Source organism: Telopea speciosissima, chromosome 5, assembly GCF_018873765.1.
Source record: "Telopea speciosissima isolate NSW1024214 ecotype Mountain lineage chromosome 5, Tspe_v1, whole genome shotgun sequence".
NCBI lineage: Eukaryota > Viridiplantae > Streptophyta > Magnoliopsida > Proteales > Proteaceae > Telopea > Telopea speciosissima.
In genome coordinates this window covers 7,222,189-7,242,425 of record NC_057920.1, presented here as the reverse complement: position 1 = coordinate 7,242,425, position 20,237 = coordinate 7,222,189, and the positions used below count along the sequence as shown (strand labels likewise).

Below are 20,237 nucleotides of genomic sequence, written 5' to 3'. Positions count from 1 at the left end.
GAGATAGGAACAATAAATAAGAAAACCCTAACCCAGAAAGTACTCAAATGCCCCTAACCCAAAAATGCCCAAAAACCTGGGCCGGACAAAAAACATAACACATGGCTCAAAAGGTACTCATTTCGAAGATCTCGACGAGGCCAACACCACTCCAGCCTTTGGCATGGAGCCCCGCCAGCTCTTGACATTTCAAGATTGTTTCGATGCCAAAGCGGCCCTCCGAAAGTCTCAACCGCACTTTCTGGACCAAATCAGGCTTCACCAACAATAAAGACGTTAGACAAAACCAACGGCCGTCACAACAAGAAAATGTCCTTATAAGCAACCTTCTCCGATTAATCCAGATAGGCCTGAAAAACCTTTCATGTATATTGATTGCATTCTATCTTCGAATTCCACTCTTTGGCTATCTAAGCTATGTACTTGAGATACCTTGTGTTGGTCACGCTTTAATATACAGACTTCTACTTACCAATAAAATATTGATTGCATTCTCATATATATCATCCATGTTATATTAGATGTATATTTTTTTATCAACCCCTCCATGCATCATAGGTACATTTCCCATTGTTAGACTATTTTTTTTTTCTTGAGTATATGCACAGCCCAACACAAAGGTGCCCATCTGCGGAGAAATTTGGCCCAGAAAATTCTGTAGGGTGGCGTAGCTGCAGCTGCATCAATTGACACCATATGTATATATGATCATTCATACATCTTAGTTTCCTATTTGGCTCGACACAAATAGCAACAATGCTTCAACAAATATCCATGTTTAACTCCTTCTAGAAAATGACCGTTCAGCAGAACCAGTTGTTTGACTATTTTTGTTTAGGCTGTAAAGTCAATAACTTACTCTAACAGATATTGACCCCAAAAAAAAGGCACACATGCAGCAACCTAATGTGAATGGGACAGATTTTCATTATCTGCTCATACTGTCCAACAATGTTTCAAAATTCCCCCATCGAGATTGAAGAAAATCAGCAAGCTGGAAAAGCAAATCCAAGCACCCTCCCACCCCCAATTGAGTTTGACTTACAAGTTACAACGTACTACAGTGGAAACAAGACAAAGTAGGTTCGTTTCTCAACGAATCTTATCGCTTAACTTCTTAATCCATCCATATGGGTAGGGGTCTTTTAAGTTATTTCAGATAAAGTGGATTACTAATCTAAGTTACCTGATACAGTTTTAATCTATAAGCAATGGGCACCCATGCGGGCTGGCTTTGCATTAGTTATTAGTCCTTAGAAGAAATCAATCCTATAAACCAACTTATAAGGTAAGGAAATCCAAGAACTTATCAACTCATATTAAGTTTCTCATACAACCAATGTGGGATAAATGAAATAGTAACATACTAATGATAAAACTCGACACCAATATGAATCACAGTATGTCATAGTGGTGGTATCGATACAAGAGAATGTAAAATGGTCAAAAAAACCCAAGATATCGGTAATTTGAAGGGTAGAACAATCCAATTGGCGATCGATCCATATTGGTTTTGGTAATCGATATTGGCCGAGATGATACAGGTGAATCGGGCAAAAAGTGATTCAGTTTTGAAATTATATCCACCAATCCGTATCAGTTTCGGCCTATACCGATGCCTATAACCTTGAGTATAACTGCCACCAGATCCCATTGAGACTAAAAAGAAAATTGGTCGTTACAAAATTTATATGTAATAATCTCCCGCTTGTATTCTAAACTTTCATTGTTCAAAGAAAAGAAAAAGAAAAAAAAGAGAAACTGTAAAGGGCTCAAACAGGTATGGGATCTTACAAAGGTGATCTTCAAATTCAATGTATGGCTACACAAGAGTTTGGGTCTCTACGTCGCCACTTTTGTCCAAAGACAAGTTTGAATACATCTCCCTAGGTTTTAGCGATAAAGCCCCAAACTTTCATATAATCCCCAAAAAGGAGACTATTACATTTGATTCTTCAAGATGCAGGGCAACTCTTACCCACACTACGGTTCTAAATATGACTTCCACAAGAAATTGAGACAAAACCTCGAATCAATTCTGACTCGTATCAAGTTTTAACCAGTTTTGAATATATTTCACACATTTCAGTAATTTTGACCGGTAGATTCGACAAGTTTCAAAGAGTTTCGACCAGTTTCCATAGTTTCAATCAATTTGTACCGCACATGAGATGTCGAGTTTTGCCCAAGAAATATCAGATTTCAACCAAATTTCGGTCGAAACCAACCTCAAAATCAAGATTTAGAACCTTGACACAAACAAACTATCCACAAGCAATTACACAACAAATATGATTCCCTGAAAAAGAAATGTAAAGAACAGTGAGGAGTGACAATTGAGGACATCATAGATGGATGATACCTATGAAATCTCCATTTAGTATCAGATAATACTGATGAAGACCATTCATAATACTCTTCTTAAAAGAAACCTGAAGATGGGACTTGGGGTTGCAAAAATTCTGGACTATATAGTTCTACTCTTCTCCATAATAGACATACATGCATTTGTAGTTTTATTTAAAACTCAGAAATCTTCATGTGCTTTTGTCTCATCCCATTCCCATTTTAGAAAATTTCTTAATGGAAAGCTTTTGTTTAATGTAATGGGTGATGACACCGATGCAACAATATTTTGGGTTTTTACCAGTTCCCACCTTCCCATGAAAATGCTAAACAAAAGATGGCCATGGCTTGACTACTGAGTCTGTAATCCTGAAGGTTTTAAAAATGGTTGAAGTATTGATTTGGTGAATGACACCCATACACCAATGCATCGTTTCCCACTTTCACACCGAATGTTTTGGTTTCGCCAGATTCCAGAAATCAATTTTTAATGATTTAATCTGAGGAAAATGTATAAACATTGTCAGTTTATCATAGAAAAACCATGAAACCTGCAATTCTGAAACCAATTCCTATAAAGCGGCGGACCAGTTTTTTTTTTTTTTATTTTTTTTAAAAGGGGGTTGGGAGAAGAAAATGAAGGAACTTCATATACCCATTCCTAGCTAACAATCAATTGGAGCAAAGCAGAGAAGAAGCGTAGAAGAACAGTAAGGAGATGGGAGAAGGAAGAAATCAACACGGAACGGAATCAAACCCATCAGCCATGTTTGCTGTTACAGAGCTCCAAACAAATTATAAACGATTTAAAGAAGATAAAGTCATCAACCCATCAAATGTGTAGAGAGCTAAGTACATGGAAGAGTTATATTACTGAGGGGGAAATAAAGAAAATTTGATTCATATACTCCTTCAACATCTTCAAAGTTGAAACCATCAACAATAAAAACAGAGAAGGGAAAAGGGAAAAGGGAAAAGCAGAAATTTTGTAAGAGAAGAGTCACAGTAGGGTTTACATTGAAAGCAGGGAGTTAGATTGCTTCAACCCAAAAGGGTGACAAGTGACGAGGTAAAACGCAACCTTGTCCTTGAATTTCTTCAAGATCAAAACCTTCCCTTCACTCCACCGAAGTACATAGAGGACTCTTCGTTTAATTGCAGTTATCTTCCCTCTCTTTGAGACATCAAGCATCCCCTGAGTCGCAACCGCCTCATCATCGTCGTCATCATCGACTTGGTCATCTGCCCAGTGAAGAGGATAGCTCCTCAAGAACACTCTTCTGTTGTTGTAATCTTCATACCTAAAGCTTCTTGCCCTCTTCTCCTCATCTTCTTCTCCGAAGCTTCCCTCTCTTTTCACCTTTGCTTCTTCTTCCATGGTTGAGAAATCCATCCCAGACCCAGATAGACAGAGAGAGGAAGTGAAAGGGCAAAAGGGGCAGGTGAGAGATACCCAGGTTTCGGTTCCGAAACCTAAATAGAGGGTCAGTGAGAGAGACTTTGAGATTAAAATTGAAACTTTAAGAACCCATCAGATAAGGGTGGCTTTTGTAATTTTGAAGTTATGGGGAATTGTGATTGCTTAAGGTTTGCTTAATACGAAATGTTGCTGTAGAGGTTGTAGTGTAAGCTACAAGTGATCGGAGCCGTTCTCTTCCCTAGTCGGTGCAATGAAGGTTTTAAGAACCCATAAGATAAGGGTGGCTTTTGTAATTCTCCTTTCATTAAGTTAAGCTAAACCCCCTGTGCCCATCAGCCATCCATTTGCCTTATACAATTAGAAGATCAAATTTCTTTCTTTTGTTATTAATATGATGGATTAAGCAAGATGGTTCCGTGACTTAATGAAATGGTTAAGTCTATTTGAACACTCAAAAGTCCAACCAAATATGCACTTTGGGACCAAGGGTCTAGGTATGGGTCATGGATTCAAATATCGGCCGTATGGGTAGATCCGCCCACATTGGTAGAATTGTTCTTGTTAAGGACAAATCTGTCTAAAAAAATCAAAAAAAAATTAATTTATTGAAATTGATGGTAAAATCATCCGATACGAGCTGATATGGCCGATACATATTTGATATGCAAATCAATATCGTTAATCTTGATGGGTATCATATCAGCGACCAATATGTATTCGTATATCATAACTGATACCAATAATAATACGGATACGGGTTTATAAATTAACCAAAATTTGACTTTTTGATGTCAAATCGGTGCCATGCAGTCGATGTATACTGATACTGATATTAGTATTGACCAATACATTAGATAATACTGTGTTTATACCTTTAAGTCCTTCGTTACATCATACAATATGAAGCCCAACATTAGTCATTTGACATTGTAATTGGACTTTTACCCGATTAAAAAAAAAAAAAAAAACTTGACTGGACTATGTGAAGGGTGAAAGAGATCATTAACAATACCCTTCCATTCCAGTTAGAGGGTCAAGATCTCATGATTGAAGAAAATGTCTTTTCACCATAGGTATAATGAAGCTGGGTCCATTATTCATTTTTTTTGTCTTTATATTGCGTTTATTATTAATAAAACCCAAAAAAATATCTTTATCTTATATTTTTACATATGAGAATTTAAGGGGTAAAATGACCATCTCACCCCCATAAAAAGCAATAAAGATCGCCTTATTGATGCCTCTCCCACAGGGCCACAGGGCCACAGAGATGAGAGAACACTTGCTCTTAATTATTTCTTCAATTATATTCGAAAAAGAATTGAGTGCTTTTGAATTAATAGAAAAATAAGGGTGAAGTGAGAAGCTGTAATCTCCTCACATTGTTGCTGCTCAAAAGTTGCTTAATATAATGATAAAAAAAAATTTCAAAATAATTTAAAATTGATTATGAAATGATAAGATTTACTCTTATTAGAAAATACATATATATGTTATCCTAAAGGACCAAAAAAAAAAAGATTATGATTTTTTTTTCTTTCACAAACTTTGATTGCCACAAGATTTTCCCTTCTTAGAATTATCGTGAGCTAAATCTCAATGTAAGGATTCAGCTCCTATCTTGTGAACCCAGTGCCTAGGGAGTGTCAGGGAGGCATCCAATGGCGTTGGGTTGTTGGGCACGTCGGGATGCATGTCGAACCCCACACAAGCACACATCCCCACGCTCCTAGCAGCTCAATGTTGTTGGATGCCTCCCTAGGCACTGGGGTCGCAAGAGAAGAGCCCAATCCTCATTGTAGAGGGTATTTTATTTATGGACAAGAGATCTCTACTTGGTGGTGTTTTCTACACCCTCTCACAGGACACCATGAGATGATCCCTCTGCCCCTTGGGTAGATACCTAGGTGTGCTCACCCATTGGAGAGCATTGGAAACACAAGCAAGTAGAGATCTTTTTCCCTTTATTTATTTAGTTTTTTTCTTTTTCGGTGAATGTATTGGTTGGTTTTTAGTTTTGGGGTTTTCTTATTGATACTTCTCAAGGAGTCAAATAATTTGTAACCTTGTTCTTTTGTATTTTTGGTAAGACCGCACAATTTTATTTTTTTTCAATAACAATAATATTGTCATTAATTTTCCATTTGTAACCTTTTTGTTTTTTGGTAAAACATTTGTAACCTTTTGATAATAATATAATGATACGTATTTTTTTATTTTTTTGAAACTTTTTTTTTTATTCTTATTTTAAAAAAAATTTCAGAATAAAATAAAAAACAATTAAAAAAAATGTCAAATTCAAAATACACTTATAAAACGTTTCAAACAGTCTCATTAGTTTTTACCCGTCCTATAGTTATAGGTGCAAGTTGCACTCATTCACAATCCCATAAGTTCGTCAAGTTCTCCCACTTGTAGATGTAGTAGGAATGAAATTGAATGTAATAGAATGGTCTGGGACTTATAACTTTGGAAAGGTCTGTAAATGACTAAATGCCATCAATGATATTAAATGGTCCTCACCATCTGTTGTTGATTCAAACACTTGGGTCCTCTTACCGAAAAATTAAAAAAAATAAACATTTGGATCATTTATTTGATTCAGCAAAAGTTACAGTGTGGATTGTACAATTTTTCTTTCGCAAAAACAGTGCAGAATTGGAGAAATTTTATTAAGCTTTATGGTGGCAAACCATTATAGTACTAATCATATGCCAATAAATTTTTTTGAATCCCTAATTCTTAGGCGGCCCACATAGGAAGACCAGATCGAGCTCCTCTGTATCGCGGGGTGTGTTAGATCTTGTAGCGCAGCATCAGAGCACAGCATCAGAGCATGCCACATGGATGAGCTCCTATTTGAACTCTGATTTTTTGATAATCACACAAATCACACGCTAAATATCAAATTATAGCTTGGTTTATCCTGGTGGTTGACCCAACGTAGCAACCCAGCCCCTTAAAACCAATTTATGTGTGAAACTTGATTTCAGTCCAGAACGTGGTTTAGTGGTTCTTCAAAGTGTTATTTCGGTTTCGAAATGATCTCAAATGGCCTTCAAAATGATATGTATTTCGATGTATGTTTAGTTTTGATCCAACCCTGACTAGTTGGTCTTTTTTAGGTTTTAAGAGCCATTCTGTACTTTCAAGGTTAAGGCTTCTCTATATATTGTTCTTTCTTTGGGAGGACTGTGTGAGAGGATTTGTAACATTTCAAAGATAGTGAAATATGTTCTGTTGCTCGACCGTGGACATAGTTTCCCATCGTGGGGTTGAACCATGTAAATCCTTTGTGTTGTGCATTGTGTGTTTTTTTATTTTCGTTTTCTTCTGCAAATCGCCATTCTTTGTGTTGTGCGTTGTGTGCTTTCTTATTTTTGTTTTGTTCTGCAAATCACCACTTCTGGGCATTGTTTTCTTAACAAGTTTTGATCATTATACAGAAAAACCCTAGAAGGCATTAAAACATCAACTTCAAAACCGTTACAAACCAATTCTGATCCAATCCAAATCGAAATCAACTGAGACCGATTCAAATTCCGGTTCTTTGTCTTTAAACCCTGATTAACATTTGAGTCGCAATCTGTTGTTGTACGAATCCAAGTTGATGGCCTCGTCTACATGTTTGTTTGTTACCTTTGTTTTTGTTCATTTCTCTTTGTCTTAAAACTTTTTCCCCATTTCTTTAATATGAAAAACCTACCAATACATCTTTTCCATATCGTTTTAATACAATGGATTAATGGAGTGTACCATTAGATCATTAAATAGAGACTTTGATGACCTTCCTAAATTTAATAACTACCCTTAAATTGGACGTTTTATAAATAATTGCTCCACCGCCCCTAGCTTTATAGATGGTGACATGTTGCATATGATTACGTAAGTTTCCTCCAACCTCTCTCTTTCATCAATTCTGATCAATTTTACCAAAACAAAAATTTTGATCAAAAGAATTAGGGGTGCAAGTTTGGACCTGACCCGTTCTGAACCCAAACAGGGCTTAGGTTGAGATATCTTAGCCTTAAGGGCAAGTCAGAGTTTGAAATTTTTGACCCTGAGTTAGGGTCATGTCAGCATTGAGGCCTCAGGCTGAGCCCAACTCGACCCTATCTTCTTCTTGATATTTTTTCTTCTTTTTTATCTTTTCCTTCTGCCCAGTCTGGCCAGCTCATGCATCTCCCTTCCCTCCCATGCTCAGGGTCAATCCAATCCGACCCGACCCTAAGGGCAGATTAGGATTGGATTTTTCTAGCCTTGAGTCAAGATCACGCCAGGCTACCTAGCTAAGTAGACTCAGGGTTGGACTGGGGTTTTAAAAGGCCCGCCCCAACCCGACTCTATGGCAGCCCTAAATGGAATGGTTCTTATTAATTGTATCGATATCGACCGAAACTGATATGGAAATCGATTCCATTGATGATTTACCAATTGGGCTCAAAAGGTGTGGCGATCCGATAAGGTGATGATCTCAGGGCTCCGGTGATGCTTGCTTTTTTGTGTTCATGCAGTGATGCAGACCATCTCCCAATTCCTAAGTGATGATGGAATTTAAGAGTAAAGAAATTAAGATGGAAAAAGTGGTCCGTTTTATATATATAATTTGGGCTGGCCTTTTTCCGGTTTAAGGACCGACACATGTGCAGCGTTAAAAGACCTTACAAAAACAAATAACACACCACACCATGACACCAGTGACCACAGTACCACATTGGGAGCCAAAGCTTGCAACATGCATGCGTGCCATTGCTAAGTAGGACATCTATAAAACAACAAACCCATCCGACGTATATATTATACCAATTCAACCGACGAAACGTCACGGGCACGTGGCCCCCACATACCACATTGTCACGATGGACCATATTTTTTTGGTCGGATCACAATGGCATTGTAATTAGAGATGTAAATGGATAATTAAAATTTTATATTTTATTTGTGTAACGTATTCATTTAGGAGGAGAATCTCTATTCAAAATTTTGTTTTTGGAAACTATCCGAATCCATTGGAAGGTAATTGGATGTGGATACTGATATTTTAATTTCATTCAACCATCTGATTCGTTTAAATCCGAATATAAAAATATGTTTAAATAATAATTTTATAGAAAAAAGTTTTTCTCTATCCATAGAGGATGGTTCACCTACCAGCGGTTCACAAACCCCTTCTAGGGTTTTGGTATGTTCCAATCCACCCCTCAATGAAAGGGTCCCATTCATTGTGGTAGAGGAAAATCCAATCCTAATTTTATTATGGGAAAAAGTTCTCTGTTCAGGAGTGTGGTCTATGTCAACACTCCCATGAGTCGATCTCTTTCCTCTCCATATGAAAAGACACATTTACCTCATTGTTTTGAGGAAGAGAGAGATAGACACATGGGAGTGCTAGCGTAGGCCACACTACTGGACAAAGAACTACTTCCCTTTTATTATATATCGAACAGAACCAAAATTAAATAAAAAAATTTAAACCGAAACATTTAACAGACAAAAAGATATGCTAATTGAAGTTTGTTTGCAAAAATTTGCATGGATAGAGTTTCTTGAGATGTTCTTCCCTTACCGTGGTGATAGTATCGGTACCGGTTGAAGGGGAAACTCGGTCTTATTTTCCCTTTATCGGATTTTCGAAAACTTAGGTGCCATCACCAAGTGCAAGATTCATACAATACTATCAGGGAACATAAAAGTTGTCACTCTAAAACAAGCAGCTATTACAGCTGCAATCAAAGTTGCCAACCGGGTAGTGATTAATGGTGATTACTAATTACATCACCCGCAAATAAATTGTCTAGGTACAAGTGTAATTATTGAAAAGGTCGGTGCTCTTTATGAGGAGCATGGCCCCCTTGCGTGCACATGGGGCCAATGACAACGTGTACATTGGCATCATGGGATGGGACAGTCATTTCGCCCTCTCTATATCTAGACGTGGGAGATAGTATTAGAGGTGAAACAGGCCTGGGTTTTTTAAAACCTTAGTCCAACCGTGAGTCCTCTTAGTCAGCCCAAGCCCAACCCGGCCTTAGGTCAGGCTGAGATATTTCAGCACAATCCCAACCCTGCTAAGCTCGGCCAGCCCAGCAAGGCCCTGATTGACCCTGATTGGGCAAGGCTGGCCCGGGTCGGCCTTGATTGATCCTAAATAGCCTTGCTTTTTGGCCTATGCATTAAAAAAAAAGTGAGACCCATATGATTGGATATTGATTGTTTAATACTCAATTGACAATGACTTTTATTTGGATTAAAAAGTTTAGTTCAAAACTTAAAATTTTAAATACTTTCGTCCATTAGATAATTACATACTAAATAAAAATTATAATTATAAAGCATAACCTAACACAGGACTAGGCCGGTCTGGGCTCAGCCCTAGGCCTCAACCCTAGCCTAACCCAACCTTGACCTAGGCGTATAAATTTCAACCCTAATCTGCCCTCAGGGTTGAAAAATCTAACCCAGTCCTTGTTCAAGCTCAAGCCGACAGGGTCAAACATACACCCCTAGGTAGCAGTACACTGCCCCACAGAAAACTTTATTGTTGAAATACCGTATACCTCCAAATGCACAGTAAACTGAACCTAGGAATCATTTGCGATTGAATTTTTCTTTTAATCAAAAAGAAAATTAAAAATGAAGATAAAAGCATTCATCAAAACATTCAGTCTTGAATAAAAGGGGGTGGACCTCACCCAGGCAATATGTTCGGTTAGGGGGTGACCGATGGAATGGTCATTTCAGTGTCCCCTATGAGAGGAACCGCACAACTGTACCGATCAACGAATCTCAGGGGATAAAGGTCCAGGCAACCTGTCCATTTAGCTGGAATTTACATGTCATAGTATACTATGCTCATTCTCTTAATATTTATTACAGATTTAACGTCTTAGGAATTTGGAAAAGATACCCAAAAAGGTCCCTAAGGACAACGCTGCTGGTCATTAGTATCAAACCACTTAGCCGAGGTCAGAATCTATCCAAATGGTTAGCTCTTCGAATACTAGCTCTATTGCCCCTTCCAATCCTTGCTGGAAGCCTCTGATCTTCGCTTATTGTGTACATACCATGTAATTCCAAAGCCCATACATCCCCAAATAAATTACTGTTATAAAAAAAATAATTGATGCACATCCATACTCCCGATTTGTAGGGCCAAAGATACCATCACAAATCATAATTGATCTATGTGTCTATCTCTTTTCTCAAATTCAAAAATTTTTGAATTTTTTATTTTATTTTATTTTCTTTTCTTTTATTGGCTTCCAAACATAGTCATAGGGAATTTTAATTTGAATAGAAGATCAAACGGAAGTGTGCTGACTCCCTAATCCATCAAATTATGACTGTATGCGCATTAGTAAGATGAAATGAAACCTAATGGCCAAGAAAACCATTAAAGGTAAAGGTCTCTCCCATTGGAGCCCAAACTTGCTCCTGATTGAGCCAGCAACACAGATACAATAGAGAGAGGAATGACAGAGGACCCTCAAAGCTTTTCTGAGATTGCTTGCCGCAAGCGATAAGAACTGTGAACCATAACCCTTCCTGGCCAGCTGCATACAAATGGCCCTTGTTGAAGCCAAACTGCAGTTTAGTAACAAAGAAGATGAGCTATTTGACGAAGCAAAGCATTTATGTTTTAAGAGATTCTTAAGGCAGGTGCCACACCTGACGTTAAAGTAACCATCAAACGTATACATGGATATAGCTCCACATATTGAGCCAAATCTAAACCAAAATATACTGATGTACTTCTATTTCCCCAGGTCAAAACAAATTGTAATGGAATATAATAAGGACCTGGTTTTCTACATTTTCTTTCATTATTTTAGTTTTCTAGTCAATTTATGTTATTCTATTAATTAAGGATTGGGTTATGCCTTTCCTTTTTAGTGTTCGAGTTTCCTACATAAGCTTGTAAGGGGCTACAGCCTTGTACACGAATTTGATTAATGAGATTGAAAAAAAAAAACATAGCTTTGTGTTTTGCTCTGTGCCTTTGTGAGAAAACATTGTGAGATGCCATTGGTGAGAAACCAGAGTCTGAGAGAGACTACCTTATCTTCTTCGATTTCTTGTTTTTTATTTTATTGTTCTGAAATTTCCTACAAATCTGAGAACCGATCGAAGAATTTACAATAACTGGACCTGAAGTTTGCAATCCTCTTGTGGACTGGTTATCACTTGTGACTGGTCTACATTAACACTAGGGCGACCATGACGACACATCTAATTTCTGTATGCATATCTTTCCATTCCTTACTGAATACCAAAAGATAACCAAGTTCATTCCTACAAGCAGCAAACTACAGTCAGAAAAACCAAGGAATATGACCAGTGAAGCAGAAGCTTGAATATGAGCAGATTGTCTCCTAGACAAGGATTTCTGCAGTTTAAGACCTTGTGCCCAATAAGGATATAAAGCATTCAAATTGCTGTGCATGAACTTAGTAGAGACAGCAAAAGGGACTTATTCTATAAATAACAATAGTTCAGATATTTTGGCCTTTCACATGTAATCAAAGTAATCATAGGGATGGATTATGAAACAACATAGACCATTAGATTCTACAGGGAAAAAAAACTTTAAATTAAGGTCTTCCAAGCACAGGTTTAATAATAAAAAGAATGAAGCAACTAGGAAAACTAGCAGGTGGATTGACTACATAATAATAACCAGACTGAAAATCTGTATATAAAATCATCCTGCTCCTGTTGCTAAATAAATTTACCTTATCAACCAGCTGTTAGGGAACATGTGAAAAGCTTTTTTGAGTTGATTGACTTTACTCCGAATTTCCAAGTTCAGTTTTGCTCCATGATTGACCTACAAAACACATAGGCATAATAATACCCTCATACTCCATGTTCCAGAAGCCAATTTAAACCCCTCAAAAGAAATAAGATGCAAACATAGGAAGAAATAATTTGGTGAAAAAAACAAAAACATACTAGTTTTCTTGAGGCAATTAGCTAGTGCATTCTAGTAATCTCCTTAAGACATGCAACAAAATGATGTGTTATTGAAACAACTGACTCAAGTCTGCTACTATGGTCTAGAGCATGAATTGCGGAGACAATAAAACTGATTTTTTATCTGTGAAATAATTCCCTTGCATTTCAGGACGCTTGTTACTGCAGATTCTATCCCCCAAATGTGGTACAGCAATGTAAAGATCAAACTTATGGCAGTAGCACCAGATGTAGTTCCATAGTGGAAACACTTGCAGTTAAATTTCTAGCCATAGATAGGGCCAGATCGTTCTTGCCAAGTTTCAATAAAGAGATGGTGGACACTTGTAAAACCTGGCTATCAATCAGACATAGAACATTGGCATTAGTATATACTTTTCATCATAAAAATGAAGTACAGAGTGGTTTAAGAATTGTTTTGTTTACTAACACGCTCCACAGTGCAATTAAACCGAAAAAGAGGTCATATAAAGTACCATAGCCTGGATTCATACACCCAAATATTGGATATCCAATAAACATTAAAAATTGAAAGACAATACAATACAAGGCTTAACAATTATAGCACCCATTTACACCTGCAATTAAACATTCTAAACAAATTGTATATATTATGTAATATCTACAAATTGATCATATAAAGCCTCAAAAAAAAAATTTGGTGAGTAGATTCAGTTCAACACCTACTCCAGTAATATTGTCTAAATGTAAAATGAGCCCTCAATGGATGATAAAAGGGTAAGTTAGTCGTATTAAAGTATAATCTTCATATAAAAGATAAAAAATTACAAATACACAATTGGATCAGGTGTATGTACACTCATATTTGAGTGGTTAACAATTGGAACTGAATAAAAGAAGAGAAACGTTTTTCTCTAAATATGTAACTACCAAGTAATGTAAATAAGCAGAATACAGGATGATATTTCATTGCTAGGATGACTTGTTAAAGCATTAAAAACTTACAGACAAAATCTGAACAGCCTGTAGGCAGCTTTCATAAGCCTCATCCAGTGTGTAACTCCTAAAAAACATTTCCAAATATTTTCAATGTATGAAGTTTTCCATTCCACAAAGCTTAACAAATTGAGACAATTTAATTTCCAACATGGAAATAGGCCTTTACCCACCATAAATATCAACTGACATTCCTGCCCATGGTAATGCAAGTGAAGGATCTATGCTTCTAGCATGATCAAATGCTTACCTTGCCAATTGCTTCTCACCCACTTTTCTGTAAAGCTGATAAAAACAAAATCTCAGATACCTAAAATCCAGGAAATGAGAGAGGCAATCAGGAAACATCATATCTGCAGTACCATCAGAACTTCATTGATATTTTAAGGCTTTGAAGACAGGTGATTAAATAATCAATATCTTAAAAGATGTTTGATTTTCAAGTCGACTAATTAGTCAACTCCAAAATTTATTGTAATCGAATGAATAATTTATGTCTTACGTTTAAATACAATGTTCGTCAGCTTAAAGTAAATCTAGGAAACATCATGTCTTCTCTATTCCAGGCATTAAAAGAAAGAATCCTCTACATGTAGTGGTAATATAGCCATTTTTGCATAGGTAATCTTAGAGGAGAATGCCTTGGAAAATCTCAGTTGAATCATTACCGAGATCTTTTTTATAGATAACTAATTGTTGAAATTCGCAACCATTTCTTTTGTATGTGCTGAGATTTACAAGATAACAAAATTATCCTGCCACTGCAGTAGGGAGCTATAACTTCTAATCATAGGATCAAAATAAGCAATGATTAAAGCTATGTTTGTATGTGCATTCTATGAATGTTTAGGAAAGAAACTCTTGAGAACAGAGAAGATGAGTAAAGATTATTCCACACAATTTTTTTCCGAGGTCTGCCCATGCAACAGTAAGAGAAACAGCAAATTGCAATTCCCTGACAAGGGCATATTGCTTTAATGCATTGTTGTCGGACAAACACCCTAAAGCTACCCAGAAATCATTGTTGTCACCTTCAAGCAGTAAACCTCCAAGGCTCCAAGGGGCATTTTCTCAGGTAACGCCTGATGAATAAAAATAGTCAATTAAGATAATCTATGCTTAGCGATATGAACTAATCTAATGAAAATGGTGTGCACTGTGAAGCAAGATTCATTTTACCAAGCATATGGTCCAGGTTTACTACTCTCCTCCAAAGAACAGATGTGATCAATAGATATTGCAATGTCGGTGTAGATGTTAGCTTGCCATTGGGACAAGTGCAAAGATAGCCGATAGGATCGACTAGTAGGCTATTGCAGCTGAAAGACACTTCCTTTTCCAGCTATGGTTAAGGTTTACTCCTCTCCTACAAAGTACAGATGAGATCAATACTGTTTCGACTCTCAAAATAATCCACAGACCCCTGCTTGGAGTCATCAGGATTGAGAGTCATGGCTCTCTGGGTATCGACTGCTACTCGGCTGTAGTAATGCCTTACGAAGCGAAAAGCGGCACCATTTTGGGGGTTTAACATGGCGAAGATAACAAAATGCCCTTCTGCTTTTTCCTTAAATTCCTTCCACTCTTCCATCTCTTCCACAAGTAAAAACCCCTGGACCAAAACCAAACCAAAGCAAACGAAAGCCAATAGCAATCAAAACAAAAAATGAAGAAGAACTCCAGTGTTCATGGAAAGAAAACATTCAAAACCTATAAATTCGAAAAAATGGAATGTCTACTGAGATTATAATGATCGGAAGGGTTATTTGGTTCGGAATCCACAGTCTCTGCAATTGTCTCAGACGAGCTTCGTCTAACTGGAAAGTGAAAAGTGAGACCCAAAAATGAGAGGGATAATGGAAATAAGCAGAGATGAGCGAACGCGGGGGGGGGGTGGGGACAAGGGTAACAAGGGGAAAAAAAAAATTCGAAAATCAGTTGAGTTCTGCGAACTATAGAACTGTGCCCAAGTTATGGAGGGAAAGTGAAACTCCTTTAAGAAGTTGTAGGGTCTGACGCCTCGAGATCCGGATGATTTTGCTCACCTCGTGCATTATCTTCGTTACCGAGGCCTTGAAGATCCGGAGGATCCATATCGAGAGTTCGGAGAGCCAACGCCTCAATGATATTTTTTGTAACGCTGTACATGTGTATTTCGATAATATACTGTTTCACCCTATAATCTGAGAGAGAAGTGAGGTATAACCCTATTCTCCATTGATAGTAAAGCAAATTTTATTTATCAAAAAATATAATAAAACAAATCTCATCTTCAGTGTGGACATAGGTAATCTTGTCAAACCATGTAAATCCTTGCATTATGTGATTGTCTGTTTTCTACTATCCACTTGGATTTAGTAGAAAGGAATTGTGGAACGGACTCCCAAACACAGATTTCAATAATAGTATCGAAGCAATACCAATACCACTTCCAAGAGGCTGATACATGCCAAATTGGACAATTTTGCCCTCGTTTCTAGAAATATATGGATCATTTTGCCCTCAGTATGGACCCATACACCGTTATTGGAGTATTGGTGAGAGGTATTGATTTCGGATACCAATGATACCGATACATTTATCGATATGATACTGATACCTTGAACCATGCCCCTAAATGCCGAGTCTTGCATCAAAATTGAAGGATTGCAATCATTTGTTTTCATTACTTTTGACCTTAGGCCAGACTCTCACGGCTACTATGAGTAGCCATTTAGGTATCATATTGTATCAGTCGTATCGATCGATATGTATTTGTTCTAGCAATACCTAATATCAGTATTTGATTAATACGGTTTATTGGTGAATCGGCCAAAATGCAGCACTTTTAGATAAAAATAGTAATTTTTTTACCTGGAATTGACCTAATATGGACTAATACACCCACTCCATATCACTATTAATATGTATATCAGCAACCACGAACACCAATGTGGATACCATGTACTAAAACCCTACCCTGACTAAGAGAAGACTAGTGGGACAAAACAGGGAGGGACCCCCATACAACATGTGACATACCTCTAGCGGGCCTACACGCCCCACTCTCCTCTTTGCTCTTTGTCACCAATCCACTTCCCTTCAACCATTGAACATGCGCAACAACAACTCAGCCTTATCCCAACTAAATGGGATCGGTTACATGACTCTTGCGCTCTAAACAGCTTTATTCAAGGTCATACTTGAATAGACCTTAATGAGAGAAAATAGAGAGGGGAGTCGACGTCTAGTCTTCTAGTGGGTTGCATGGTTGCACCCCTTAGCCAAGGTCTATTTATAGTACCTTACAACTTTGCATTCATTCTACCAAAAAAAAACTTTGCATTCATTAACTTTAGATTGGATAATTACATTTTTTTTTATTTACAATCATATTCCGCCTTACCCAATTCACCCCCTCTTGGGTTTCCTACTAATACTAGAAATAGAAGCTGACTTTATTATTTAGTTAGCAAAACAAACAATCACATCTACCTATTGCGTGTGAGTGTAAGTAGAGTGAAGGAAAAGGGAATGAAATGAACTCAGTTTAAAAAAGGAATTGGAAACTTTTGTAATCATGATTATATAACTATCTCAAACTCTTATTAACTATGAAAACCAAAATTTTCATATTTAATCTTTATTTTCCTTCTAATTTTAAGAATTTAGATTGTAAGATGTAGTAAATTTAATAGTCAAAATTAGAATATTTTAGAATGGAGAGGGTTCTCGAAGCAAGCGGTAGAAGGAAGCGCACCAATGAGTTGCGATAAAATCTACGATATCGTACATAAAAAGGCAGCGAGGTCAATTTACGTGAAGAAGGGAGAGATAGACACATAGGTGAGAGAATCTTTTTCTATTTCATTACTTCGAAGATCCCCCAAAAGTCTAAGCTTTCATTTGGTAGACATGTTTAAATGTTGTGGCAGGAGAGGCAAACTTGAAGAAGAGGAATATTGGGGTCAGATCCCTCTACTGTCGAGCTACCAGTACTACGTCGTGCGCCACAGTCACAGCAAGGCGGTCTTTTCCCTCTACTACCAAGCTGTTTGTACTGCGTCGTGCGCCCAGACATAGCAAGGCGACGAAAAGACCACCTTGCTATGTGTGGGGCGCACATAAATAGGGGCAGCTTGGAAGTAGAGAGGATCCAGATCCGGAATATTGTGACTAGTGATATTTGTCCTGCTCCTTCTGAATAAATTTATTTTCACAAAAAAAATACACTTCTTGTAGAGTGCTAATAAAGTATGTATGTGCATGTTATACTCTCCTTCAATGTCCTCTCGTACAAATGGCTTGGTTTGCTTCTTGTGTCTATACGAGGCTACCACTCTCCAACCTTGGTTGGAACTTACATGGTTAAGTGTTATTGTGAGGACAGCCTTCAGGGAAAATGAAATTGGGTCATCTCATCTACAATTCAAACATACAATAATGCCCAAGCTATTGTAAGGGTATTTATGTAATATCCCTTTATATGTTCTCATATAATCCTACTTGTATTAATGCCCAGGCTGTGAGGGGCAATCTAGTAATTAGTCCATCTGACCTAAACCCTAGTTTTCCTATATATACTAGTCGGAGGCAGCAGATCTGGGTATTCCAAACTAGATACTCGGGGTGTAATGCTTTAAGCAACCTTGTGCTTAAAACCCTAACCCTAACAATCTTAAAGCATTACACCCCGAGTATCTAGTTTGGAATACCAGCATCGCGCCTCCAAACTAGTATATATAGAAAACTAGGTTTAGGTCGATGGGCTCCAGTGGTTATGTATTTACACTAGGAGGAGCAGCTGTAGCATGGAAATCCAAAGACAGACTAGTATTGCTCTGTCATCTATGGAATCGAACTTTATGCTCTAGCTTCAGGGAGATGAAGCAGAGTGGATAAAGGATCCGATCATGGATATTCCATTGAGGAGTTTTAAGTTAAACTCTATATCTATATTCGTGATAATCAAGCAACCAAGACGATTGTGAATAACTCACTCTTTAATGGTAAGAGGAGACACATCAGTGAAACAAAGCTATGCTGAATTATAGAACAACAAGGGATTATCACTTTGATTGATGTGAGATCGAAGGATAATACGGCGGATGCCCTTACAAAGGGATTGAACAAAGATCGAACATTCAAAACTACAGGGAGATGGGGTTAAAGACCATTTAGTCGTCTTAACCTAACCCAATATTATTTTGAATTATTCGAATCTCATCTAGCCTTGTAAGCATTCGGGACGCTTTACATGTTTCGATAACTTAGTTAGGTTACTAAGTATGGGAGTTTGTGAAACCATTCCAAACTTGATGGTGTAGCAAATTTTCATGTGAAGTCTCCTTACTTTGTTATTCCACAAAGGAATATGAAAAATGTCCGATATGTTTCAATGATATTGTGCTAGTCTTTATGTCATTCCAAATTTGATGACATGTCTTTCATAGTATGGTGTACCATTCCAAATTTGATGATACAACATAAATCTATGACTGATATGACGAATACGATATTCCAAATGGAAACATGGTATGGTCCTTATGATAGAGACTATATAGGATCGAGTTCTTGTAAAGAAACTTGATGATGATGCTTATTGTTTTTTGATTTACCTTCACCATATATATGAAATGTACTAAGTTCTTATTGTTGAACTAGATACTATTGTGCAAATGATTGAATTCATAATATTTTATGAAATTCATATTTGACAAATTACAGAGAATGGCGAAGATGGAGGAGAACGGTTGAATCGGATCTCGATGAGGATGACTTACTTGATGAGTAAAGTCACATGGATTGCAAGGACTTTTTCTTTTGATTATTTCTTTTGGTTTAGCCACTTGCATGTGGAACTTCGGATTTATTGTTGGGTTTAGTTTTGATCTAAAACCTAGTTTTATTTCTTGAAGTCTACTTATTTCTTATTTGATTTATTGGATTATTGATATTCAATTTATATTGATTCAATTACTGATTGAACAATGGTTCCTATACATGTGTAATGGATAAATGTAGAACATAGGAGGAGATTGTAAGGGTATTTATGTAATATCCCTTTATATGTTCTTATATAATCCTACTTGTATTAATGCCCGGTCATGAGGCAATCTAATAATTAGCCTTTCCGACCTAAACCCTGTTTTTCTATATATACTTTGAGGCGGATGCAGGTATTCCAAATCTGACACTGAATCTTTAATGCAACCTTGTGCTTAAAACCCTAACCCTAACAGCTTTTTGGAAGCTTCCTTGGTAATTGTTTAGTGGTACTTGGCCTTTTAATTACGATCAAATCTGTCGGCAATTGCTTTGCCGAATGCCTTCAGCTTTTCATCAACTCCTTTTCTGAAGTATAGTATCACCATTTTCTAAGAAAAGCACTTCGTCACATCCACTAGGACCACTACCATCCATGGTCTCTGTTTCAATGGATACAATATTTCCTTGCTTTAAAGTTTAAACCACTCACATCAGCCGTCGACAAAAGTAATGGCATGGAATAAGTAATTACATGCCCAGACCAAAGGGTATTCCAGTCAGTTGGACGAAATTT

General features: G+C 37.2%; 1 pseudogene; it reads right to left on the bottom strand.

Annotated features, from left to right (window-relative positions):
• Positions 1 to 11,961: 11,961 nt before the first annotated feature.
• On the bottom strand, positions 11,962 to 15,287 carry LOC122661820 (annotated as a pseudogene).
• Between the last annotated feature and the right edge of the window lie 4,950 nt (positions 15,288 to 20,237).